Below are 27,662 nucleotides of genomic sequence, written 5' to 3'. Positions count from 1 at the left end.
AGCTCTGAGATCATGCAGAGGGCAAGTGCCAACAGGCATCCTTGGTCTCTCCTGACTTTGGCAACACTGAGCTGTTCTTGGCTTCATTAGAGCCTGATTTGCATGGTATGGAAATAATTGGCTCTCATTAACTTAGTCTGGACGTGGTTTTCAGAGGAACGCAGTGCTTGCAAGGGAGTTGTGGAGCAAAGGGTTTTTTTCTACTGTTATAGGGAAAGGACAACACACACACACACACACATATATATATGTAGTACACACCTGCTTTTGCAGGCAGATAAAGCTTTTTATTTCACCTCATTGTAACGAAAACAGATTTTAGCTTTAGCACCACATGGTGGCATTTAGTTTCTGAACATCCCAGATGCACCTTCCTCATTCACACATGGTTTGGCTGGAGTATTTCTAGCGGCAAAGCAAGCTGGAGATGCTGCTTTCTCAGGAGAACGCAGCATTACCTGGAAACCCTGTTGGTAACTGAGCTGCCTTGTACCAGGACACAAGAAAGACTTAATTCAAGGCCTGTTTCCCAGGGTTATACAGCCTCAAGGAGGTAGAGCTGAAGAAGACCCCATTGATCTCTTGGTCCTTCTACTTTCATATGTGATCATTGTTTCTGAGGGCTGAGGAGGCAGAACTCTGTTACTGGGAACATGAACTTATTTGGTGAGCTATTGCTGCATGGAGATGCTCTGAATCCCAGTTTCTAGCACAGATGCTGAAAAGCACAGCTTTTAATGATCCTTTCTGGGTGGAAAGCCACAGCAATACCACACAGAGCCTACCAAAGCCCTGGCTGGGCTTCTGCCTCCATGGAGCAGTTTCCATGCTCGCATCCAGAAGGCTTATGGCCAACCTAGTTTAAACGCAGCGTGTGGCAGAGCTCAGCTCAGTGAAGACGAGAGTCAATCAAGGTATGTTTGATGCTTCCCATCTCTTCTGATCAATCTTCAGCACTCATGAACTAAAACTAAGCTTTTGACTGTAACAGGGGAATTTCTCTCCTACGTTCATAGGCCAGCACTTGGATGAGGCTCAGCAGCAGTTTTAGCGTGGATTCTACTGGGCATAATACTGGAGGCTTTAATTGCAGGAGTTGGCTTGGAGTCCTCTATTTCTTGAACACTGTTGAGACAAACATCCTGGCCAAAGAATCAGTGCAGGCATCCTCTTACTCTGAGGCAGTAACACAGGCCAACTATTGCTGTGAAGCACCGAACAACGTGCCGGCATCCAGCCTGGCTTTGCCTTTAAAATGCATAAGGCAGTACATGACATTGATGTGGGCCATGCACTTGAAGAAGAACACTTAAAGAGCCCAAACCCTGCAAAGCAGTGCTGCTCTAGAGCCAGGGCAGGGATGCTCCTGATGCCGTCCAGCATACACTGGTGACCACCTTCTCTGTATGTTTTAGCCCCATCTCTTCACAACAAACCCCTCCTTGTCCTGACAAGCTCCACCCAAAGACACCTCTCCTATAAATCACCCTCCAGTCAGAGCAGGCTTTTCTCTGCAGTTGAAGGTGCTGAGCATAGGGAGAAGATGGAAGAGTGTGCTCTGCTTGGAGAGGAAGAATAGGAAAGCTAGGTTAGTGGTCAGTTCTCTGCAAGTATTTCTTCTGCTTGTCCTCCAATTAGGCCAGCAGTATCATTCTGCTGTTAGAAAATAACCTCTGTGATATCCACCAGTGATGGATTTGTTGGTTGTAAAGTTAAAGAGGCTTTGGGCTTAGGGAGTCTGACCTTGGATCTAACTCTTCTGAGCTTGTGAGTGCAGGCTGGTGTTTTAGCTGGAAAGCAGAAACTTTTGAGCTAGTAAGTAACAATAAACAAGCTTAATGTTGGTTTGTTATGCATCTGTTAGAAGGGGTTTTAATGTGGAGCCCTGTTTGTAGGGAAAGACAGGTTAATACTACGTAAAGGAAGCTGGTTGGTTGCTTTTTTAATGTTGTTTTGGAAAACCTTGAGTTTTTTTGTGGGAGAGAAAAATGTTTCCCTCACTTTCAGAAGCTATTTTTAATGGTTTGCTTTTTTTAAGCATGAGCTGAGTTTTTGGTGAATAACTGCTATGTCCTCTTCTGCCTTACTAAAATGGTAGGTGAAAGATAAAGGAGGTAGGAGAGAGATAAAAAAACAATGTAAAAAGATTAATCCCTCTCCCTTAGTCTTTTTAATGGAAGTATTTGCAAAATAGCTTTTCAAGAGTAAGCATTGCTCCTTCTTGAAGTTTATGGGATGCAAACAGTGGTATTGTAGAAGAATGTGCCTTTCACTTTTTAAAACAAAGCTTAGCAAAATATCTGTAATATAACTGGAGGGTCTTAAGCTGCATTTACCTACATGCTCAGAAGTCTTTCCATTACATTCTAGAAACTCAGAAATATGGGTTTTCTTTTTTCTTCCTTCCCCCCCCCCCCCCCAAATCTGTCTGTGCTGTATGTCAATGATGAAATAATTGCAGTCTGGATAAAGCTTTTTAGTGCTGAGAATGAAAAAATAAGCAATGGGAATGGAGCTGCTCTGTCTCTCCCCTTGGAGAAGGAAGACTCTTGTGACCTAGTTGCCATAGTGTCAGTCAGAACTGATTTGCAAATGAAGGGTCTGGAACTCCAGCATGAGCCTATTGCTGCTCCAGGAGTTCATCCCATAATTTTGTCTGTGCTTTTGTCTGCTGACCTGCTCAGGGGTATGGCCAGGTGCCAGCAATGTGACAGCAAGGGGTGAGCACTGCCAGCAGATCCATTTCGGGCTTAGCTATGGGTATCCCAGGTGAAAAGTGTTAGCTAATAAAGTCTGCCTCAAGTGTCAGCCTCCATCTCCAGGAGGAGACTTCAGCTGGGATGTCATTTGAGAAAGGAAAGAACCTGCCCTGTATTATTCTACTTCTCTACAAGGTGATTTTGGCTGAAGTTTTTAAGCCTCTATTTTCATGGCAGTCCATGTTCCACGTATCCAACAGGGCTTGGTTTAGAAAGATGCTGGTCACAAGCATAATTGGATGGTTGGGGTCTCTGGGGAGGAGAAGGTCTTGGGCAGCTTGTGATGGGTCTCTGCTTTGTCTTGTGCCCAGGTTCCCTGGGGTGTTAGCAACTGGGATCAGTGATCAACGGGACAGCAGTGCCTAGCTGTAACCCAGCACCTTGATTGCAAGGTAAAGACACAGGGACATCTTTTATTCCAAAGGAAGAGAAGAAGCTCCACCAGCTATGCCAGGCAGCCAGCTTGATGTCTAGCCCTTGTGTGTCTCCATCCATCATGGGCTCAGAGGTGAGAAATATTTACTATGCTCGGAGAGATAAATCTAAAGGTGAAGCTGTTTGTTGTCATACATTTATTGCTATTGTTTTATTGTACCCATGTGGAGCTTTATCCTGTTCATATCTGTCCTTGGCTCTCCTGTGGTGTTTCAAAAATTCATTCTGGCTAAGTTGTTTGCAGTGCTGCTGAGGGCAGCTTTGGTTGATGTACAGGGTTCTTCCTCTAGGTTTGAGGACTGAGATGTGACATGGATGGGGTTACTTTAATTTCTGTTGTCAAAGGGAAGGTTCAAATGTTGTTTTGATGTATGTGTTGTGTTCAAATGTAAATGTATTTTTGTATTCAAATGAAATACTATTGGAATGTGGATTTTTCACTGCAAAGAAATGTTTGTTTCATTACATTGTATGAACCTTTAGAAACAGTGGAAGTCTCCTGAGGATAAGGGACTGGATGTATTTGTGTGGCCTGCTAAATTGTCCCTTGTAGTAATGCAGGCTGGTGGGACAGGAGAAGGTCACCTGCATTGAGATTTCCTAGTGGGCAAACTTAGTGAGAAATATATATGAGACTCTGTGATTTGCTTGCAAAGAGTCTGGAGTGGCAGTAGTACTGTGTAATAGTGTGTGAAACTGCTTTTGAGGTCTGATTTTTGTTTTGCTTATCCAGCCACATTATTTCAGGACAGATGTGGTGGTTTGCTACAGGTGCTTCTGGGGTGGTGGATGAGTGGTGAAGGAGATCAGGTGTAGCTGGGGGTGTAATCAAACACTAATTCAGCAAACCAGGCCTTTTGACTCTGTGAAACCATGTTGGAAATATTTATTTTCCTCTCGGGGAAGGATGTGTTTGCAACATCTGGGATTTCTGGGAATTCCCCCTTCTAGATGGGCTTAGGCACAAGTAGAGCAGGAGCTGTGCTCATCTAATGTGCCTGTCCATGCAGCTCTAGCTGGGGACTTCACTGGGTGATCCTTGCGTCTGGCACAAAGTCCTGGGGCTGAGCAGTGTCTAAAGGCACAGGAAGAAAACCAGTTTCTAACTGAAGCTACAAAATGCTGAGGAATGCATCTTGTTAACTTCATGCTCTGCTGAGGTTTCCTAGCATGTTCTCACTCAGCTGTTTGCCCAGGTTTGTGCAATGGGCATTGGGTATCTTGCTTGGTAAGGAATGGAGATGTCAGTGGGACTCAAGCAGGCCTTGAAGAGATTTGGGGTTGGTTTTGTTCCCACACCCCTTCTGGGTGATTCGCCCCCTTGACTCTGCCAGTCTGGTTCAGCTTTAGGTCCAATTTTGGATGGTTTTGGGCATTATTTAAACCTGTGCAATATTTTATTCTACAAATAAAATTACTCTTTGTTCATAAACATGTTTTCTATTTAGTACAGAGACACTAATCCTAACAAATCCCTTTTTCTTTAGCAATTAAAATACAGATTACAATCCTCACTGCTTGGGTGAAAAACTTTCTGCAGATAATTCTTAACCCTGCTTATGTGTTGATGTCTGTTACTCATCTTTGGTGCAATCAAAGACCTTCGTTAAAACAGCTGAAACCAGATTGTCCAAAATGTTAAGTGTGGTATGTTTGACCTCGTGTTAATTACATGTGTCAGTGATATTTAAGTGGTAGAGATGGGGAGATGCGTCAAAGACTGAGTTTTGCTGGGCAAAGATTCAGTAGCAAAACAGGATGTGGCTTTTATAAAGAGAATCCAGTCTCTGGCAACATCAGCTCCAGGTCCTGGAAGCCAGAGCCCACAAATATGGGCACTACTCAAATTCGCTTTGATGCAGGAAGGCAGCATTAGATCAGGTATTATAGGGGTAGTGGAGGGTGAGTGAGCATCAATCTCATGTACTTGGTTTTGGAGCAGAAGAGCTGAGATGATGCCTTTTACTTGGGCAGGATGTCTTCTGTTGGGAATGAGAGCAGCTGCATCACAATCTCTTGACCAGGTCTCTGACATGTGAGCTCTGGATTGTATCCTGAAAATATGCAGCTTCAGTGGCAAGGCAGTTTCTGACCCATTTCCTGAAATGTAAGAAAATTCTGCTTTAACGAAGGAAAACGAGATTTTCCTGAGCAGTGAATCCAATGAAATCTTTGTTGTGATCTTCACTTTTCATATGTTCTTGTCCAAAATGGTTTCTTATTTCTCTGATTTCCTAGTGCTTCTCTGGACAGCAGCAGGCACAAGATGCATCTAGTTCTGAGCAGTTCGTGGTGTTTAGCTGGTTGTATTTCTGTGTTCATAGGGTAGTTTAACTGCTTCTGTTTTGTTTGCACTGAGGGACACAAGCGAGGCTTCTTTAATTTTACTCCTTTGTTTCTGCCCCTTCCTCAACCAATTCACAGCAGTTTTGGTTTAAACTCAGTAAAGACTGGCCAAGGGGTAGAAAATTTGGAAGAATGGGTTCAACATTTTTAGGAGAAAGGAGAAATCAACAGCATTATTGCATCAGTGTCTTTAGAGTTAGCTCATGAGGTTAAGAGAACAAAGTTCAGTATTTACATCTCAAAGATGCGATGACTTTGTTAGTATTTAGGTTGCCATCACCAGGAGAAAATGTACTAATTCATATCCTTGGCGTGGGTGAAGAAAAATAGTACCTGGATACCAGACCTGTATTCAAAGTAGAATTAGGGATTAGGATTAGGGTAGAGCAGTTGATGTCATCTACTTGGACTTGTGCAAAGTGTTTGACACTGTCCCACAAGACAACCTTGTCTCTAAATTGGAGAGACATCAATTTGATGGATGGATCACTTGCTGGATAAAGAACTGGCTGGATGGCCGCACACAAAGAGTTGTGGTCAATGGCTCAATGTCCAGCTGGAGGCCAGTAACGAGTGGTGTCCCTCAGGGATCGGTGTTGGGACTGGTCTTGTTCAACATCTTTGTCGCTGACATGGACAGTGGGATTGAGCGTGCCCTCAGCAAGTTTGCCGATGACACCAGGCTGTGTGGTCCGGTTGATACGCTGGAGGGCAGGAATGCCATCCAGAGGGACCTCAACACGCTTGTGAGGTGGGCTGATGCCAGCCTTATGAAGTTCAACCATGACAAGTGCAAGGTCCTACACCTGGGTCGGGGCAATGCCAGGCACAGCTACAGACTGGGCAAAGAAAAGATTCAGAGTGGCCCTGCAGAGAAGGACTTGGGGGTGCTGGTCGATGAGAAAATGAACATGAGCCGGCTGCAGTGTGCGCTCGCAGCCCAGAAAGCAACCGTATCCTGGGCTGCATCAAAAGGAGCGTGACCAGCAGGTCGAAGGAGGTGATCCTGCCCCTCTACTCTGCTCTTGTGAGACCTCACCTGGAGCATTGTGTGCAGTTCTGGTGTCCTCAACACAAAAAGGACATGGAACTGTTGGAACAAGTCCAGAGGAGGGCCATGAGGATGATCAGGGGACTGGAGCACCTCCCGTATGAAGACAGGCTGAGGAAGTTGGGGCTGTTCAGCCTGGAGAAGAGAAGGCTGCGTGGAGACCTCATAGCAGCCTTCCAGTATCTGAAGGGGGCCTATAGGGATGCTGGGGAGGGACTCTTCATTAACGACTGTAGTGACGGGACAAGGGGTAACAGGTTAAAACTTAAACAGGGGACGTTTAGATTGGATCTAAGGAGGAAATTCTTTCCTGTTAGGATGGTGAGACACTGGAATGGGTTGCAAAGGGAAGCTGTGAATGCTCCATCCCTGGCAGTGTTCAAGGCCAGGTTGGACAGAGCCTTGGGTGAGATGGTTTAGTGTGAGGTGTCCCTGCCCATGTCAGGGGGGTTGGAACTGGATGGTCTTAAGGTCCTTTCCAACCCTAACTATTCTATGATTCTATAATTAGTGAGGAGTGAGCTGCAAAGAGAAATAATGTAATCTTAATCTTTAGTCTTAAAACAAGAAGGAACGTTCTCTTAGATGTCCTGTTCAGTTGGAAATTACTGGGCTCAATTCAGGACTAACTGGATTAACTTCTGTTCTAGATCTTTGGTTACTTTGGAGGGTCTTGTCTTTCCTGTCATGTCTCCAGAGTGCAGCACATAAACCAGAAGACTTTACAGTAACTTGTCATGTGGGGCATGTTCCTGAAGTGCCTGATCTAATAATCTACATGTGTTAGCAACCCAAATAACAGATTTCAGGGAAATAGCAGGGCTCTGCCTGTCTGGAAAAAGTGAATTTGTAGTTGCTGGAGCCAGTACTGATTTATATATGAGGGTCTCTTCCTGGTGGAGTAATGACATGTTTGAAACCAAGCTGGGTTAGAAGTTGGCTGCGATGAGGGTTTCCTTCTTGGGTTTCCTTTTAGATTACTTGTCTCAGATTTTGTCTCTTTCTGTTGGCTTTTTACATCTGATTTTGTAAATCAATGATGAAGCTTGCAAGAAAAGGTGTATCAGGAGAAGGAACATGCTGTACAAGCCTGGTTCTTGCATTATTTTGGACTCCCTTGTGGTCCTCTGCCAATTGCTGGTCAACAGATAGACTTTGTAGCTGCTCCAGCATCAAAGCTTGCTTACAGATTGAGCTAAACCTTTTATTAAGCACACCACCGGTTTCAGTGAGGTAGGTGTTTACCCCACGTTTGCACTGCACACTAGATATAGCTTAAAGCTCTCCTGGCTGCCTCATGACCACAACTTCCGCCAAAAGAGTGGAACAGGACACCTTTCTGGCTGCCTGGAAACCTTGCTGAGATTTTCTGTAGAAGGAGGAACAATACATCCTCGACAGAGAAGTTACTTATAGAAATGGAAACTTTTTCTTTAAGACTTTGATGTGAGGCTGATATTGCTTTTCACCAGGATAGAAGTGTCAGGAATGCCACTTTTAATGAAAAATGTTTTAATGGCAGATACTTTCCACAGTGTAATAGTTATTCTTGGGTTTGCCTGATGCCTATTGAACCTCTGTATTTCTTTGCAGAGTTATATGTAACATGGTTTGGCTCTGCTTTTTCACTCTTGCTCAGGTGCAGTCCTTGTCTAGGTAGGGAAGTCATGGGAACTGAATATGATAATGTATTTTGTCTGTTATTTGTATTGAAGTTCTGTATGAAGTAAGATGGTTCTGAATCTTGGACTAATGGGTATTTACTTCTGCTACCCTGGTCCCTGTAAAATCATAGGCCTTATTCTAATATCTATCTTAAACTCCATCCAGCTTGAACTATTCCTGATTAATCTGGGTTTAAACATGCGAGAATTCTCCTAAGGATTGATCCTATAGGCTGATTATTAGGGAAGGACTGCCCTGGATGTCAGTGGTAAGTATCATCTCAACACGGATACAATCCTAAAGCAGGGATCTGGCATCAGTTTTCTCCGTAATGACAGTTTTTTAGGGTGAGGAGACAGAAATTTTTATATAGCTGAGATTTGTTCATCTGTTCTTATCCTGTTCCATCTCTGGACAGTCTGAACTGTGCTTTAGCTTCTGTGGTGCCAGACTTGCCAAGCTCCCCCTCTTCTCTGGAAATCTCTGCAACTAAGACAGTGCTATGACATCTCTATGACTAAGGACATCTTATGCTAGCTGGGAAGGTGTGAAGCGAGTGGCCAGGCTGGGTTATGGCATCGGATTGCCACTGACAATAATAAAAGGACTGGTAATCTAGTCATGTTTTTGAATACTCAAGTAACTTCTATGGCCTTAATGATATGGAGAGGAGGAGGGGGAGGGAATGGAGTAGGGATTGGCTGCAAATAAATTCACCTGTAAACCTGTGAAATAAAAGAAGCCGTGAGCTTTGCACTTCGCTATGATCTTTTCTTTTGATCTCATGGAGTGGTACAGTCAGCATTTGGATACTGTGGCCAGAGCTGACACAACTCCTCCAGCACCATGCTGTGCCCTGGTGCATTTGCTACACCAGTGGGACTCTGCCACTTGATGCCATCATGACCATGAGTACAAGTGGGATACAAGGGGATTAGATATAGTCACAAATGACAAGCTCATCCACGGCTGTTGATCATGGAAATCTTCAGCTCATAGAAAATTATTCAGAGGGAGGTTCTGTACTTGAGTGGACCTTTTCTCTTATGTGCTGGGGCACCTGAAATCTGGATCTTGCTACAGCACTGAGACAGCTCCTTTTTGGGAAAGCTGAGACCTCATCCTATAGGTGGATAGCTAAATTTGTTATGTCTGCACCTCCTGAAGAGCCAGTTGATGTGCTTCAGGTGTGTCTAAGACCATTCTAATAGCATTGAGTCCAGAACTGTGTATGGCCTCTCAAGGAGGTTGAGCTGTTCTCTTCTGAGCACGTTTAGATATGTGCGAGAGATTTGAGGTTTTGGTGGCTTAAGGCTTCTACTTCCAATGCTACTTTTCCATGTTATTTAGCCACTCTTGGATGCAAAATAAAACTTTAGAACCGGAGTTCAGCACTCCTCAGATCACAGGACAAAATCTGGTCCCTGCTTGCTTTTCTCTTTTGGACCATATAAGTTGATTGTGGTAACATGGTTGAAGGGAATCCCTTCATCTCTGGAGGGTGTGGATGGAGAGTACAGGCTATAATACCTCCTGGCTTTGTTGCTTTCCAGGTGAGGGTGCTTGTCACCAGGTTCAAGATCCTTGGGATGCCTCCCTTTCTGCTGAGCTTTGGAAGGAAGAAGTTGAGTATCTGTACACAAAGAATTCTGTTAAGTTTCTACCACTGGCACAAATTTCGGGTGAATCCCAGTTTCTGAAGGCCTAGTGGAGGCCTGTTGTGACAGAAGCCTCTGTTTACTGCCTGAAAAGTAATACACAGCAACATGAGTTATGGAGCCTTTTCTAGCACCCATAAATCTTGGAAGAGAATCAGAGTCTTCAACCATGTACCCACTCAGGCTAATACCACTTCTTGCAGCTGGAATTAATCATGTCATTAGGCAAACAACAGGGGTTCATTAGGACCAAAGGTGACTTTAATTTAATTGAAATATAACTTGGCAAGTAAAGAGGTGATCCAGTTCACAACACCTAATGGGAGGTCTGGGTTATATATGGAAAAGTTAATGGCCGTAAAAATATCCAAACAACATATTTGTGCACGTGTTCCAGTAAAAGTCCGAGCCAACTACTTTTTAATGGTTTGGGTTTTCAAATGTATATATTAATGTTCTTGAAATAAGAGTAAGACTATATGCACACACAGTATAGAAATATGAGGTGGGTGGGGGTGTGAGGGAGGGGAACCTCATGGTCAGGACAGCATCAGTGGAAGCCACTGTTCTCCTTGTGCTGGAGATGGCCACTAAACTTCTTTGTTCCCCAAAGCATGTGTGTGTGTAATGGCTGTTACAGTCTTGGCCTTAGTAGTTGAGGAATAAAGGTTCTTACCTGCTTCTTGTGGTATTATGGGTAATGGTGCTATACAAATGTACCTGAAAATGATGTTTTCAGGTTTTGGCAGTTTCATGTATTCAGATTTCAGACAGTTAAATGACCCTGTGAAATAAATGAAAAGCCTTCTAATAATGATATTGGCATTCCCTTGTGAATGACCACCCACAGCCCCCCAAATCATATTCAAATACTAATTAAATTGGGCAGCCTGTAAATCAGTGCAGCAACACAGCCCTTTTAACCTCCCCTCTCTCCTGCAGAACAGGCACTCCCATTTCTGCATAAACACTGCCTTGTAAATGGACTCCTACATAAAATATTATTTATATTTTAGTAGGTAAATATATGACAGTATGCACACATCGGTGGGCTGTGACATCATAGGACCAGCTTGTGGAGTATGTAGCTTTATACCTATTTTATTCCCTAGGCTGTTTTTCATGGAGAAGGGACCATCTACATGGGCATGTGATGTGTATATCCAATGTTGAATGTGGATCTGTACTTTGAAATAGACTGCTGGAAATAAAACTAAAAACCCACTTCATTTTTCCATCCCCTTAATTTCTTGTGCATCCTGGTGAAAGGGCTCATGGCAGAACATCATCTCAAAACTGATTTCACAGGGAGTTGGCCAGTGCCTGTAGCGTGATGCTAACATAGTGAAAGTCTGTGAGATGCTTGATTCTTCAGTGCTCAGATTGAGAGGGTAGGGGAAAGTAGAGAGCCTTGAGTAACAACGAGTTATGAGTGAATAATGAAAGAACATTTATGCATTGAAAGTAAAGAAAAAGGTGAGGAGGGCAGGGGGCAAAAAAAGCAAGGTAGAGGTCAAGTGAAGAAAAGGTTCATGTCTGAGACTCAGGAGGTCTTTGCTGAATGGCTTGCTTGGTGTTACCACTTTGCATAGGTACTTGGGATGTTTCTGTGCTGAAAGAGAGACTTGTATGAGGCTGTTGGAGAGCACACTAGTGGGTGCCAGATAGGAATACATCTACTGAGACTGACATATGGTTTTGCTTAGACAGTGCCTCTTGGGGCTTGCTTTGTCTTTGTGGCCTGTGTGCCTGTTTCTTGTTTCAGCAGTTTCTCTGATGGTTTTATCTCTATGTCCTTTGGGTTTTGGACCACTGGAGAGAAGACAATGTTTTCACCAACTGACTTAAGCCTTCAGCAGGGCTCACCTTGTAGTCAAGCTGTCTTTAAGCATTTCCTTTTTAGTAAAGCAGCTGTTTCGGAAGCTTTGCAAAACACACACTTGGGAGGAGAACAAGAAAAATGAGCTAGAATGGCAAATGACAAACTGCTGCTGCAAACAGGGATGGTGGACTTCCAAGCCCCAAGGGGAGGAGTGTGATTGAATGTTAATAGTGAACCCTTTTCATTAGCTCTACAGCAAATGAGAGATAAGAGCAGAAATGATTGCCAATCTCTGGTTTTAGCACAGAAATGTGTCTGCCAGACACCACCTCCCTGTGCTGGAGATGTCTCCAAAGGGATCTCCCCAAAAGGGGGAGCTTTTAGCCCACCATATGGCATGTCCCCCACTGGCTGTCCTGTTTCACTGTGTTGGAGACCCTGTTGGACAGAAAGGATGCTTTGCACCTTGCAGTTACCCCTGGCACTCAGCTGTCCTCTCTGCTATGTGGGGAAGTGAGGTGTGAAAGTAGCCGCACTTCACCAAGGAAGCCATGGTTTGAATCGTTTCTTCTACGGTGAATCGTTCACTGTAAGACATGGAAAATTCCCCCCAGAGGAGGTCACTTGCCTTCTGTTATTGCAGGGGAAGAGCAGCACAGGGAGGTGAAATGATTTTTTAGAGGTCCCTGTAGGGGCTTGCAGCAGATCCCACACTGACAGCTCTTCCCACTCCTCCCCCTGCTGACATCTGCTAATATCCCTGTCTGTATGGTGCTTCAAAAGGCCAGAATGCCAGAAGATGTGTGTTTGCTTTTAGCTGGTAATGGCATGTTTGACCTTCCCCAGCACTTCTGGCACCTGGTGTCTTGACTAGTTTTGCATGTGTGACCCTGCATCTGCAAAGCCACCTTAAAGGCTTGGCTTTAGGTAGCTGTCAATCACTGCATGGGATCATGGTATTGTCACCTATACTAGCCTTCTGCTGCCTGTGCCAGCTCTGGCCCTTGTGCCCCTCCGCTGGCTGATGCTCAGCGTAACCTGCCTTTGCAGCATGCTGACCCTATACTCCCTCTGTCCTTGTATGGCAAAGGGGAGCAAGTAGAATAGCTGACCTGCAGTGGATGTATTTGAGCACTGAGGTGGCCTGATGTTGGCTTGGTGCCCTTCAGCTTGGCCAAGAAGCCAGGCCGAATGGAAGTGAAGCCAGCTGATCCGTTTTAGAAACTTCCTTGAAGAAATCTAGGCTGGACTCAGCCCTACTCCCCTCCACCAGAGTTCCTTGGTGCCTTGCACGAAAGCATGGCTCTCTGCTGCCACTGCTCCGATTCACTGCAGCCTCCTGGGCTAAACTGCTGTGGCTTTTCCTGCACCATTGGGAACAGGAGGCTGTGAGAGGCACCGCAGGCAGGGATAGGGTGGGCAGTGGATTGAACATGATGCTGGGATGACAAATGTACCCTGGCTTCTCCATCCCTTCACCCTCAGCTTTCTTGCAAGTGATGGTGGTTGCAAACTTGCTATTGTCCAAACCTGGGGGCTTTCTGGGGACACTTAAGGATGTTGATCTCAAGCCTAAGCTCTTACATGCTGGGGGCTGAACGTATTTCTCCTAACCCTTTTCTTGCTCCCTGGTGTAGACTTGCTAGTCAATGTGCAAAGCCAGCGGTGCAGGTGAAAAACAAGGAGTTGATGGAGCTCAGTATACTCTTGTGGGCTTCTGTGCAAAGAAGCATTTGTCAGAAGGTAAATGAAGTAAACTAGTTCCTAATTAGTCTACACAAAGGATCTAATGCTATAAATGTGGAGTGAGCACTATAAATCCAGCCTGTAGCTCGCTGCACAGTAATTTCCCTGCATAGACAAGCCTCAAGTCACAATTCATTATGGCTCTGCTACATAGACCCTCCGACATTGTGCCTCCCCTTTACTGAGGGCAGATTGTCAAGCTGTGACCCTGCCTTAGTTAATTAACCTTCAAATGGGATTTATTTTCCCTTAGTTACTTGTGCGTGCACACATTTGGTAATAATGACTGTCCGCTTCCCTCGCATTTGCTACAAGGGGAGTAAGTCATTTGTTAGCATTTTACCAGGGGTAAAAAAATAAAATGAAATAAGAAGCAGGCCTCAACTTTCGTGGAAAATTGATAGCTTTATGCCAGAAAGAGACAGTTCCATCAGCGCCACTTCTTCAGCTGTCTGCAAATATTCGAAACCCTGAGATATTTAATGTTTTTCAGATGGCAATAAATCTGCAATAGCGCGGCCTTGCTCGAGCTTAGTGAGAGATGAAGTGAGATAGGAGAAAACGCATGAGCCGGTATGAGAGAGGTATTGCTGCTGGTCACACTTCTGCTGATGTCCGGACAGGTTTTCAGGACCTTGCATGCACCAGCTGGCTTCTCTTCACCAGGGAGAAATACACACAAATGCGAGCTTCCAGTTCATTTCCCATCCAGTTGTGAGCTAAATGTTTGCTTTTTTTATTTTGCTTCTCTCCCCCCTTTTTATTATTTTTGCAATCTGGCATTAAAAATATGAACCTACAGCTGGGGAAGGAGAAATGTCACTGGCTGAAAGCATTTCTGACTTGCATCTGGCAAGCTTGAGACCTCGCTCGGGGTTTGTTTGTTTAACCTTTTGTTTGCTGTGCAGAACCTCTGTGGCAAGTTGCAGAATGTGGTTTGGTTGCAGATGCGTTGGTGTTTTGAAGGAGGAAATAATAGCATCTCCATGTGTTTTGCTTGCGGCATTGCCTCTGCCTAGGGTAAGCTTTGGATATCTTTTCTTGTTGCTCTGATGCACCTGATGTACCTGATGTACCCTGGGGTTGGTCCATAGGGAGGTGGATGGTCTGGAGGGAAGGCTATGGGATCGGCAGGAGCCTTGAGGGCAGGTATGCTGGGCAGGAATGAGGTCTCATCTGCAGCATGTGCATCACCTGGACAAGGATGAGTGGGAGCAGGAGGAGTTTCTGGTTGGCTTTCCAGGCACTGGGGCTGTGGATGTCTGACAAGCAGAGCAGCAAGGTGACAAGCTGTGGGAATATGGGGCAGGTGGTGCGAATGCAAGGTGCAGATGCTTAACTGAGTGGATTGCCATCACCCTACTGAAATATGCCTGCAGCATAGCCTGATAACACTGGAACAGGAGGAGGCCTGGATGTTTTCAGATTTATTTTCCTTTTGGAAGTATGGAGTAGAATGATTATTGCAGAAAGTGCTGTTTTAATCAAATCAAAGAGCAGTCTGGTTCTCCGAACACCAAGTGAAGAGGTGGTGGGTAATGTCAGTGTGGTTGTGTGGCTGTAAAACCCTTGCATGGAATGACAGAGGGATAAGGCTGCATCTCAGTTTGGTTTTCTTGCTTTCAGCTTGCCATGGCTAAATCAAATCCCCCTACCGCAGCTGCGATTCACTTATGGTTTTTGTCCAAGTGTCTGTTCATGAAGTTTTAAAGAGACAGAAACACCTCAGCAATTTGATTTTGGCAAACAGCTGTGAGCCAAGTGTGGAACAACAACAAAAAAAATCCCTGTAAAAATCGGGGAAAATGCCTGCGAATTTCCACACATTTCACAGAGGCGGTGTGGTCTCCGAAGCAGCAGGGTGGTCTGGATGCTTTAGCACTGGTGTAGAAAACAGGCACTCCTGTGCTTGAATGCCAGCTCCGCCACTGATGTGCCATTGAGCCTTGGCGAAGGCATTTGACCTTTCCATGTCTTGGTGGTTCTTCTCTTCCCTTACCCCCCTTTTGTACTTAAACATGAGAATTGGTGGCCCCAAACCTGGGTGATGGCCAGCCTGGGCTTGGCACGGCCAGGGAAGGTGGGGCAAAGGTGGCTATGTTCCCAGGTTTCAAGGGCAGCCAGGGACTGGAGATGTTCCAGGAATAAAAAGTGTCTTTGACCTTGATGGAGGCCCTGATCCCGTAGCACAAGCTGTTAATGCTTAGCTGCCTCCCACCTCCCCACTATTCTCAAGTATCCTGGAGAAGTGAAGATGTTTTTCCAGGAGTTTGGGATGTCAAATGGGACTTTATTAGCACCCGGGCAGTCTGGTTTTGGCAAAGGCCATGCAGTCTCCACACCCTGCTTTTACATATTCATGCTTATCCAAAATGTTCTCTTCTGGGCTGGGCTTTCCCAGGCTTCATCTCTGGTCTCTGAGCTTGTGGACTGGGGGAGGGCAGGGAAACCCTTTTGAAAGAGTGAAATTTGGGCAGAGCTGCAACAGCTAAAATGGCCAAATGCTGCCCTTACAGATGGGTTGAAGAGGGAAGAGTTGTGGGGAGGTGCGGATGCTTGTTGGGCTGTGAGTTTGGGGATAGGGATGGGAAAGGGACCCAGACATCCTGGCTGCCTCCTCTCGTGGGCAGCTGCCCTCCCCTGCCTGTCCTCTTACTGACCATCCTTATCCCTATGCTGTTGAATGAATGGAAAAGCTTTAATAGGAATTGATTCAGGCCTTAAATTTTGAGTGCTCTGAGGATGTCCAGAGCCTGCTGCCAAGTTCAGCGAAGCTTGTAAAATGTTCAATTCAGTTCCTGTCACTTTTCTATCTACTGGCATTTCAAGAACAGGCTTAGGAATTTAGGTGAAACGAACAGGGAGGAATAAGAATAATTGGTAGAGCAGGTGTGCCAAAGCTGCAGATATTCCCCAGCTGCCGCTTGAGTTTGAAAAGCTTAATATTTGCTTCTCCTGTTCATTGTCTTGCTGGTGACCACAGATGCAATCTGCAGGCTGGTAGCTGAGAGGGACCTTCTGTGCTTATCCTGTGAGCATCCCTGAGCAGAGAGCTGCTGAGCTCCTGAACCTGTGATTTCCCAGGGCTCTTCAGGCCCTGCTCACCAGATTGTAAGTGTGCTACAAACCCCTGTGCAACCTCCAGGTACTTCCTTACACCTCAGCAGGTTTTACTCTGAGGATTGTGCTAAGCATCTCTGTGAGAGGCAGTTGTAAATTGGAGCCCCTCCGGGGGAGCTCAAGCTTGCATCCAGAGCTGTCTTGGTGAAACAGGACCTAAGGGATGTGATATCCTCTCTGTCCTTCTCTCTTCTCCTGGGTTTACAGCCATTAATAACTACTGTAGAGCAAACAGGATACCTAATGTTGTCAAGTTAACATTGTTCTTTGACTGAGACCATCTGAAGGGGAAGCACTGATATCATTTAATGCTTCAGCCCTTTTTTCTTGTGTTGGTTTTATTCTAGACTTGAGCTGAATAACAAGGAGAGAAAATTAACAGGGACCTAGCCACAAGTCAGGCTTCTTTACTGCAGTGCTAGCTCCTGCCAGCTCTCTGCTAAAATGTGAATAACTGGAGAAGTACCTAGAAGAATAGTCAATGAATGCTCCATGTAGTTCTTTTGGAAACAATTATTATTTGCTCTCCTCGATCCACACAAATATTGTTGTTTGTTCTGCATAATTGACTTAAGATGTTACACAATTAATTCGTGTTCTTAAGGTAACTATGGAAAGCTCTTGCCTGTTGGATTCGAAGTATAACCTGCCTGACTTGAATTTTAATACTCATTCTTGCTCAGCAAAAATGCCTTTCTCTGAGGAATCCAGCCTTGTGTTCCAAGTAATGCACTTACTGCTGGCAATTGATGTTTTCTTGTAGCTGGCAGTTCTAGGGTAGTCAAACAAAAAGCAGTAGTGAAGTATTCCTTTACTTGATGGTGTTTTCACAGGCTATCACACAATGCTTTTACTGACATCTTATGATATATTATCAAAAGCAGTGGGAATAGAAATATTTCTGCCCAGGACTGAAATTATTCTAGTATGCTTTGTAGTGTTGTCCGTACTCTTTCTCTAATTTCTTTGCATCCAGATCCAGCAAAGCACTTAAATAAAGCACTGCAAGAATTTTTTGACAATCCATTTCCCTCCTTCTATTCCCCTAACCCCTGTTTGGAAATTGCAGCTTTATTAAAAAAAAATAAAAGTAAATTTTAAAGGAAACTTCCCATGTTCCCTGTGATTCCTGAGAGAAATGACTTCTCCCAGCCGCCCTTTGGTTGAGACATGAAAATGGGACGTGGTGGTGGCTCCAGACTTTGCTGTAAGAGGTGTAGGGTTTGGTCCAAAGGATCCTATACTACTGGGAGCAGAGCAGTCAGGAGGTTGTCCAGTGGGTAGGACTAGAGGAATCTGGCTCTTGTAAACCTTGTTTTGGGCTGTTCAGGTTTTCCTGAAGACTTCAGAAGTGGGTTCGGTGAGGTTGTAAAGGCAAGTCCTCTGCCCTTGTATGGGGTGTAAAAGGTGATGCTCCAGGTGTGCTTTGATAAGCATTGGGTTCTCCTCACACACAGCTATGGCTTTCTCAGCAGTGGTCCTGATGCTCTCCACCATGGGATGCTCTACGGTGCCTATAGACCACTGCCTGAAACTTCCATGGGACTGGGACCTGCTTGTTGGCCCCCTTGAAGAGCAGTCAAGGGCTGATGTGTCTTTCACCCTGTAGCCTTGCTGCTTGTTGTCACTGTTTGTTGCAGAAAGAAATGCCAAAAGATAAAAAGCATTCCTGAGATGAGAAAAGGACCAGAGCTCCATGTCTTATGCCTAAGCATGTGCTTAGTTTTCATTAATGGGAGTGCTCGTCCTGGGACCTACTGCTTTGGGGTCCAATTCACATCACCTTTTATAGCAGTCTTCAATCAGTGGGTGTTTGCACCTCATCTTCACCATGCTTAAAACTGGTCAGTAAAAAATGTATTTGTGTACTTGTAGCACCTCTCATTTCCCTTGGGTATAGGGGAAACTCTGCTATCAGTCTTCTAGGCTCTTTGCCTTTTTTTGCCTGATGTTAGTTGTTCCAGCTCCTTTGAGCTATAGGAGCTCCCTTCCTAGACAAGAGGCATCAGATGCCAATGCTCTTTCAGATAGGAAATACATGGGTTTGATTCTGGCTTTCAAATGAGTGACTGAGCCTGGTAGCACTGCTGAAGGACCAGGAGCCTTGTGCTGGAGAGGCAAAGACACAACTTCTACCTGAAAGCCTGTCCCACAGTGCTGGACAGCCTCTTCACTACCTCATGGAGCTGCAGTCATGTTTCCTTTGTTATAAATGAACTCCTTGGCTTCTTGTGCACATCCAAGTGAAGCAGAGTCAGGGCCATACATATATTTTGACAACTTTAATTAACATACCATAACTTTTTAAGTGCTATGACAATGTTCTGTGACCATAGGTCTTGAGAGACACTCTTAATGCTTTGGAGCAAACTAGTTTCTGGCCTGAAGTGTAAACTCAGTGGAGTCACACCATTGCTGGATTTGGCCCCATGAGTTCAGCGGCTCCAGCAGGCTGTTTGCTAGAGTCAAACTCTGGCAAATGATGGACTCTGAGCTCAGTTGGAAAAGCTTGTGAAATGAAATCACAGTGCTTTGCCCATTAGGCTTGGGATGAAAAGCGAGCCTTAGAGCTGCCAGTGGTTCATATTTCATGTGCAGAGATTTACTTGTATTAGTTAAGATTGCGATGAGTTTGAGAAAGAAAGAGAGGGAGACAATTTGTAAGCCAACGCAGAAATAATACTTCCCTATAGTAAGTGTATAATGAGAACTGTTGCTTTTATTGGATTGAATAAGTTTAGATTGTTTAAGATAAATAGGTTCTGAATTGTGAACTGTATCACTGATGATTGACCTCCTATGTTATTTTTACATCACTTCTTATGTGTTAACATCCTGAGTTTGCTTCTGAGACTTTTCTTTCCTATTCCTCTGCTCTTTTCCTTTCACACCTCTTCCCTTAATCTTTCCTGCTCTGGCTTTGGAAGCCTATTGGCTTTTAATAACCATATAATATTTGTCATAGACAGCATATGCTTTGCTGTCTCTATAATTACAGTATGTGCAAGCAAATCTGAGCTGGTTTTAATCAGAAAGCAATGTAACATCAAAGAGCCTTATAGAGATTTGCCCATGCTGTGGTTTGCGGCACCTACATTGGTCACTTGAGAAGCATCTTTCATTGCTTGTGTTTTCATGGTAGCTCAGGTCTTTTGACAGTTAGATCCTGTAGAAAGAGCAAATTCATGTGCAACGCTGAGCCTGGCACAAAGACCCCACCGCAGTTGCATACCACAGTCCTGCCTGGTTGCTGACAGATTTCCCTGTAACTTGAAAGCTTTGGCTTTCAGATTCAGTGGTTGAGGTCAAGAATTTAGTTAAACTCTGAAGAAGGCTGCCCATCTTCTGGGTATGGAATCACTGCCCTTCCAGAGCAAGTGAGCTTTCTCACAGGAAGCAAGGGAGGATATTTCAGCTGATTTCATGTTCCTTGGCTTTGGATCTTGCTTCCTCTTTGGTTTAGGATTCTTTTTTTCCCATGCTCTGCATTTGGAGACTTCCAGAGCAAGCTACCAATCCTGCCAGTTTCTTTGGGAAACTGTAGAGGTCTCAAAGCAGTGAAACAGATGCTGGGCTTGGGCAGGTGATTTAGGGTCCATTGCCCAAGACATCTGGGGCTGGGGACCTGATTGTTTGAATGGGATGAGGAGCTATCTGCTTTCTGAACATCTTCTAATGCTCCCCACAGAGCACCTTCCAGTATTGTTTACTCTCAACAGCTCTGGGAATGGGGATGCAGTATGGTTTATTATTTACCTGTGCTTCCAGTGGACCCAGCAACAGATAAGAACAGGAAAAGCCCAATGAACAGGTCAGCCCTGCTCTGTCACCCTTCCAATGTAGTTTGATCTGTTTTCCCTAACTCGCTGTATGTAAGCAGAAATGGCTAAGGAATACCGAAGGCAATAAACAAATGTGGTGATCCAGAGGTTATATGGAATTTTAGAATAAGAGATAAATGTATTTATATCTATATAATATATATTCTTATTTTGAATTTCATTGGTACTTTTGTTGTGTATGGAAGAATTAATCTATATTTATAATGGATGTACTGGTGGCATACACATACGTGGAGCATTAAGAGACCAGATTTAATTTACAGCAGGGTGAGATACCAAACTGGTTCTTTAAAAAAGATATCCTGAAACTGTTGAAAACCTGATGGAGGCTTTCTGACAGAAAGCTGGGATTTCAACCAGAAGGATTCAGTTTTTTGGGTAATTTCTGCTTTTCATCAGATTCTGATCATATAGCATAGCTCTCCACATACCTCCATTGTTCATTGACACTGGTCAAGCATGGAATATTTTTTGCCCCAATACCTTTTGCCAGAATGCCCCTTTATAGATATAGGAAAGGAAAGCTGATTATTTTTACCACCTCTCCCTTTTCTCCATTCGTGTGCGTAGAGCTTCTATAACACATCTTGTTAGGTTAGGGTATCTCAAGGCAGGCTCACTCCTATGCTGAATAACCACATCAAGTGTGAGGAGCACAGTAGTGTCCCTCTTGCATGTAACTCTGGGCCTCTCCAAGGCTTTTGGGAGCAGTTAAGAAGCAATCAACTGTCGCAGAAAGGGGCCAGGAAAAATGGGAATACTCCAAACTGGCTCTAATAGAGGTTGGAGTACCAAAGCCATGTACTGCCAGATCTGTTTTGCTGCACTGTGGTGTGCCTGCTGTTAACGTGCACATCTGCACAGTGTGTACTGTGATGAAGTGTGGGGATAAAGCATCAGGTTCCTGCCACCTGTCTTCAACATAGTCCAGCTGGTAGGAGGCAGAAAGATACCAGGCTTGCTTTCAGCATTGTGGGATCATGGGGTGGCAGCAGCAGGGGCTGTGCTGCTGACTGCTAGTGTCCTGGGAGCACAGGAACAAGGAGTGTTGCCAGCCAGCAAGCTGCTGCTGAGGGGTGAGGACAGTGGAGCTGCTGTCCCCAGGCATGAGGGACCAGGGTGTTACAAGACAGAGGCTGTGATCACTTGTGTTTGGGTCACACTTCTTAGGTCTGAGTGGCTCCTGAGCAGTTTGCATTCCATTGCTGGAGTTGCAGGTGCTTCCTGGGATGTGGGGAATATCCTTTGCTCAGTCTGAATCTGGAGGTAGGATGGGCTCCTGAAGACATCCATGGGGTGTTCTAGGTTTAGCTCCTCACTAGGAATATTTCATTTACATGTCCTGCAGGGTATCTTCAGGAAAAGACAGAAGTTTGTGGTGCAGGTTGCTCCAAACCCAGTGATGTTGCCTTTGCCCCTAGCTTTGCAAATGTTTTTTTCACTTGTTCTGTTGTGACTGTTGAACTGCCTCAATTTAAAGACTAAAATGAGAGAGATAAAATGTTCTTAATTTTAATTAAAACAAAGTTTATTTTATTTCATTAGCTAGCTGTGTTATTTCAGGGCTTGACAGTAAAGTTATATGTTACCCTGTGGGTACTTCTAATTGTGTTACAGGGTTTCTTGTTCCCCTTGTCCAACACAGTTTAACTCTGTGCTGAGCATTATTCTCCTGCAGCCTGGAACCAGCACAGCTAATGAAAAACACTCCAGTAATAACAGGGGGCTCTCAAGGGCTCCAGATAATTGGGGAAAGGTACTATTAACTTTACTGGAAGGCAAGCCAGCGGAGCTTTAAGAGCCTACTGCTAAAGATACCAAGAAATATGGCCTGATCGCTTTGGAGGTAAGATAAGAATGTGGGAACTGGTCAAAGTAAATCAACAGAACTGGGGAAAAGACCCAATAAATGTCAATGTAAGGACATGTTAGACCAAGGCAGCCCCAGGCATATGAGGTAAAGTCTTCTCCTGCCATGCTGTCTAGAGAGGTGTATTCCCAATGGTGCAGCTTGTCAGAGACCAGGGGGAAAATGTCATGCTCCAGGTGGGAACCTGGGACTGTTAATTTTTGAGGTGCAGGAATAGTTGCTTCTCTGTTCTGGGCTATGTGGACTGACACCTGGTCCCTCTGCCTCTGGCAGCACCAGCACAATACACTTTGAAAAGAGAGATAGGAACCCAAAGGAAGGCTGCTGGGGGACATGCTCCCTGCACACAAAGCCTTCTCCCATTCGTTAGGAGTCACAGATTTGCTTAAATCCCCAGTCATAAATCCTGGTATCTTGTGCAGCATGAACCCAGGGTGGCTGTAAAATGCTTTTGCAGGGGAACCTGAATAGAGAATTACAGCGATTTAGAGGTGTTTTATCTGCTGTCCCTGGTATAACTGCAACTGCTGCTGCTGAAGTTTTGGTGTCTGGAATTTATTTGCTCTAGCAGAGAAGGTGCAAAGGGAGAGGTGTGACAGTTTAATTCTTCTCTTGTGTTGCTTGCATGGCTTTAATGTTTTCAAGAAAATATTTAATAGGCATTTAAGGCAAAATGAATCATGTGGGATGGAAGGGTGTTTTGAGGATAGTGGTGAAGCAGAATGGAGAACACTTAGATTCAGTTCCCTACTTTGACCCAGAGATCAGTCCTGCAGAAGGTAGAGAGGTGCCTGATTTCCAGTTATCCAGCTAAGTACCTCTGGCTGGATGGGTTGAACTTCTTTATGCCTCTTTTTCTCACCTATTGTGAGGTGTTATCTTAAGCTTGGGTATTATATCAGCTGTTTTGCTAATTTTCCTCTGAGTTTCTCTTGTTGGTTGCGTTACAGGCTTACATCATTTTGTAAAAATATGAACTTCTAAGTTGTTTCATCCAGTGCTTAGGTTTCAACAGAATTGTACTGTACTTAACCTTCGGTATGTTATTGTTTTAGTAGTTTTGTCCAATATGAATAACACCTTATACCATAACATCCTCAGTGGATGTGGAAAGATGTAGAAAGAACTGAAAAGGGTTCCAGGAAAGTCAAGCTGTATGGCTTGTTTGATTTCTCTGTTCAGCCTCTTAGAGTAGCCGGAGTAGGGGGAATAAAAACATTGCAAAGGATACACTGCTGGATAAAAGTTACTCTTTTCCAAGTCCTGTCAACATTAATAACTCGCATCTCTTCAACAGTGCTCTGAGCTGTCAATAAGAAACAGGAATGAACCAAGATAAAACCAATCTGTCAGAAAGCAGATTGCATCGGAGAGATAATAGAATCAAATTAATTTATGGTGCAGAGATTTCACAACAGACAACAAAGCAATACTGGAAACCACAGTCCAATGTAATCCCTTTGAAGAAACATTGTACTTATTACAGCTGTGATAATTACAAATGTTTGGTTTAAAAAGCTGCGTTGCAGTCTGGAGGGGGAAAAAAAACCTCTGGGCTATTTATGGCATCCAGTTTTTCAAGATGGGAGCTAAAGAAAATAAGCTCATAGACATATGAGCTGAGGCTTAGTATTTCCATCTTCACTTAAGAAGGGGTGGTTAGAAAATAGACCTGCCAGCCTGAAGACAGCTTGTACGTGTCAATAGTTTGCTGGGCTCGTGAAAGTTCTGGTTCCTGTTTAAGATGGAATAGTCAAAATAACCTGTTCCCATTGAATAAGAAGTTCTGATTCAATAGTGCCAGGAAGTTTAACTATGTCAGTCTCCTCAAGGTTAAAGTGCCTTAAAACAAATCGTTCCATTTGCAATGTCCATTTTGATTTGGAATAGCATGATTTCAAACTCTATTTGATCTGGAATGCTTCACTTAAAACTGTTAAGTGAAACCTTACATTTGGACAAGATGCTCCTAGTTTTCCTGAAGTAGCTCTGCTTCCCAGAATTTGATGGTTTCTCTTGTTTGGAGAATGGGAGGAGGAAGAGACTCCCTGATTTAAAAAAAAAAAAAATCCTGGAAAGAATTATTATAATGCAAAATGCATTTTATATATATTATATATATATATATAATATACATATTGCATATAATGCATTCTTATAATGCAAAATTAGGATTATACCCATACTCCTAGTTTGATTTTTCTCATTAGATAATGCACATGAAGTTGCAAATCTCCCATGGTTTAAGATCTCCCTTTATTACTCCCTGTGATCCTGCTCCTCCTTTCCCAGTCTGTGACACTGGATAGGGCACAGCCATGCTGCCTTTGGAATGGGGACAAGTTGGTGCTGCCCAGTATGACTGGGGGGAGGTGGGGTCTATGTCTCTCGCTTTTGTTACTCCTGGTCTCAACTTCATAAACCTGACCTAGAATGGTCTATGTTATGTGGGTAGCAGAATGAACTTGGTAATATAGTCCTTTCCTCATCCCTGAACCAAAGCAAGTGAATAACTAAAGCAGGCTTGGATGTGCCCTTTGTCTCTGCACATGTCCTGCGTTACCCTATCTGGCAGAGGGTAAATACCCCTTTTGTATCTGGAGCCACTGAGTGCTCCAACAGCCCCATGGCCCTATTGGCTTTGAAGCCTGTGAGATGCCAACACTGCCTCCCCAAAAAGGGAAGGGGTTGGTTGTTGTTCAGAGTCGTGGCAAGGGCTGTTTCCACCTCTGCATACCTGGGGGGGCAGGTACAAAGGAGCCAGGAGGAGGGGTGTGTGAGGACAGGCAGCAGGTTGTGGGAGTGGGTGCTGTTTTGCCTCTGGTACCGTGCCCCAAGGCAGCCTGAACCCATGGTTTAGGGAGCAGGAGGATGGAGGCCTGGAGCTGTCTTTCCCATGCCAGGAATTGTGTGTGCATGGCTGTCTGAAGCCCTGATGGCTGTTTTGGAGTGGGTGCCATGTGTGGGAGAGACATTGCTCCTTTCCCTTCCTCCACTGTCTTTCATCACCCCCAAAGGGACCTGTGCTCCAGCTGAATTAATCTTCCTCCAGTGGCTCCAGATGTCCCTGTCTCTCTTCACCGCATCATTCCCTTTTTGCTGGAAGCTTCTGCCTTCGGTGCTGCTGGATGTGGAAGTCTGTGGCTGCAATCAAACTGAGGGGGTGGGAACATCCAGCAGAGGAATCGGAAGGGATAAAGGTTCCCACCATCTGTCCTCCCTCTTCGTAGTCCCCTGTGTTACTTACATACCAAAATAAACAACCTGAATCTAAACTATGTGTGTTTTAAAGGGATGAATCCTTCAGGTCCTTCTTGCTGTCAGGGCTGCCTGTGCCTGCCAGCCCTGTGTGTGGGCATCGTCCGCAATGTGCTTAGCACTGACTCCCCCCCCGGCTTAATGACAAGTTCTCACTTTGTTTGTTGTTGTTTGTTTTGTTTTGTTTTTTCCCCTTCCAGCCAAGCTGACATTTAATTCTGCTTCGGCCAGTTAAATATAACCCCGAAACCTGTGGGTGAGAAAATGTGGCTCTCTGTCACGCTCGTTTCAGAGGAGCCAATTAGCAATGGTGATCCTTGGGACTTGGCAGCCTCCTCCCAGGCACCCGGCAGCCCTGGCCCTGCCTCTGCCTGTCATTCTCAGGATAACTGTGCTAGGAAATGGTCTTGTGGTTTACTAAGAAAAGCAAAACAAACAAACTGCCTCTCTCCCGCCTTTGCAACCCAACAACCTGTGGGCATAATTGATTTGCATGATTGGCAGTCAGGATGTGGCTTTGCTGCAGGTGAAGCTGGTGAAGAGCCTGCTCCTCTCTGGCTCTTTGCCTAGTGCACCCCCCCCCCCCCCCCCCCCAAGGCCAGCAACTTTCCACAACTAAACATATCCAGTGTGGAGGCACTGGTGGGACATAGCTGCCTCTTCTACGTCACCCTTCCTTTTACCACCTCTGTTCCCCTTTCCTACTGCAGTGCTGGTACCACTCTTATTCCCACTTCCAGCCTGTGGTTTCCCCTCTGGAAGTGGGAGGCTGACTGACCCAGCTGTGGCCTCACTGGGATGCCTCCTATCCCTGAGACCTGCTTGAAGGCTGCATGCTGGAAACTACTAGGTGCAAAGGTATCATGCACTGAGCTGGGTCAGTCTAACCCACTGCTGTACCTGTGGCTGGGTCTGCTTGCTGCTGACTGGGAAAAATGGGATGAGCGATGCTTCCATTGACACATCTTCCACATGTTAAGGGAGTGGTGGGGTGGAGGTTCTATTCTGTTTGGGTTAGTGGTGGGTCTGGCATTGAATTTGTCTTGTCCTTTGTTCTTTTTTCTTATATTAGGAAACCTCTCATCCATGAAAGGCTTCTTGGTCTCCTCAAAGCTCTGGCAAAGGCTTCTACTGTTAGTGTCTATTTGTAATCTCCTCCCTGATCTCTTCAGCAGTGACGCCCTTCTTGCAGTGGTGTGAGACATACTTGTTAATTTTGTTCTCTGGAGCCCTATTCAGTTTTTCCTCTCTTTGCGTGCAAAACATCAGAAGCTGTTTCAGTGCAAAGGTACCTTACAGAGTCTGCAGGTTGATGTGCTCCAACAATGCAGCAAACTCAGGCTAGTTTAAGACATTTATGGTTGGTTTATGCAGATCCCGTCTGTGTCTGAGCCAGGGCTTCCACTTCCCAGAAATGCTCCCTCCGGCCTCCCTTGTGTCTTTAGGACCTGCACTTTTATTTGCCATGAGGCTCCTCATTCTGACTTGGCTTTTGTTCCTTTCTCCCTTGTGCTAAGCTGGTGTGATGCAAAGTGATCCTCTAGGGGAAGGGCACCCGTGTTGTCCATTAGATATCGGTGAATGGGGCCAGCTGGGACTGCCATCAACCCTCTGACTTGTGTGCAGTTAGCTCCTGGTGGGAGTAAGCCTTGGTGATTGTAGAGCAGGCAACACAATGGCAATCCAGCAAATAAATGGACATGATATTCGTGAAAGAACAGGGGTGACTTGCTATCTGCTGGAGCAGGAATATGGGATTAACTCTATGCTAGTCTCTGGGGGTTAGTTGGTGTCTGTTATCACCTCTTATCTGTCAGTCCTATGTGCTGACATGCAGTATGTGTCATAACAGTTTGTACCTCATTAGAGAGTGGTGCTGCCTGAAATCACTTGTGGGCAGAGGTGATGGTGATGCTGCCCAAAACCACCATGGCCATATGCTGCTTGGTGTGGACATACCCACGGGCACATTAGTATGGGGACAAAGCGATGGTTTTATGAAGGCTCTATGACCCTATCTCCAGTTATTAGCTCACTTCTGGTGAATGGCCCAGCTTTGGTTTGCTCACTCAAAATCAGGCATGATAGAT

The 27,662-nt window shown here is 44.9% G+C and overlaps 1 long non-coding RNA gene across 4 annotated transcripts in view; it reads left to right on the top strand.

The window, feature by feature from the left end:
- The first annotated feature begins 1,515 nt into the window (after positions 1-1,515).
- LOC136011512 (uncharacterized) overlaps positions 1,516-27,662 on the top strand; it is a 90,661-nt gene continuing 64,514 nt past the window's right edge. For 2 of the 4 annotated variants that reach the window (XR_010611410.1, XR_010611407.1), the window contains exons 1-2: positions 1,516-1,588; positions 3,071-3,267. This is a non-coding gene — a long non-coding RNA (uncharacterized LOC136011512). Of the gene's footprint in view, positions 1,589-2,676; positions 2,895-3,070; positions 3,268-9,809; positions 11,133-27,662 lie in introns of those variants that run through there. The other 2 variants (XR_010611408.1, XR_010611409.1) reach the window with 2 other exon arrangements.

This window comes from Lathamus discolor, chromosome 3, assembly GCF_037157495.1.
Source record: "Lathamus discolor isolate bLatDis1 chromosome 3, bLatDis1.hap1, whole genome shotgun sequence".
NCBI classification, from domain to species: domain Eukaryota; kingdom Metazoa; phylum Chordata; class Aves; order Psittaciformes; family Psittacidae; genus Lathamus; species Lathamus discolor.
The sequence above is the reverse complement of the archived record's forward strand: the minus strand, read 5'-3'. Positions and strand labels throughout refer to the sequence as shown.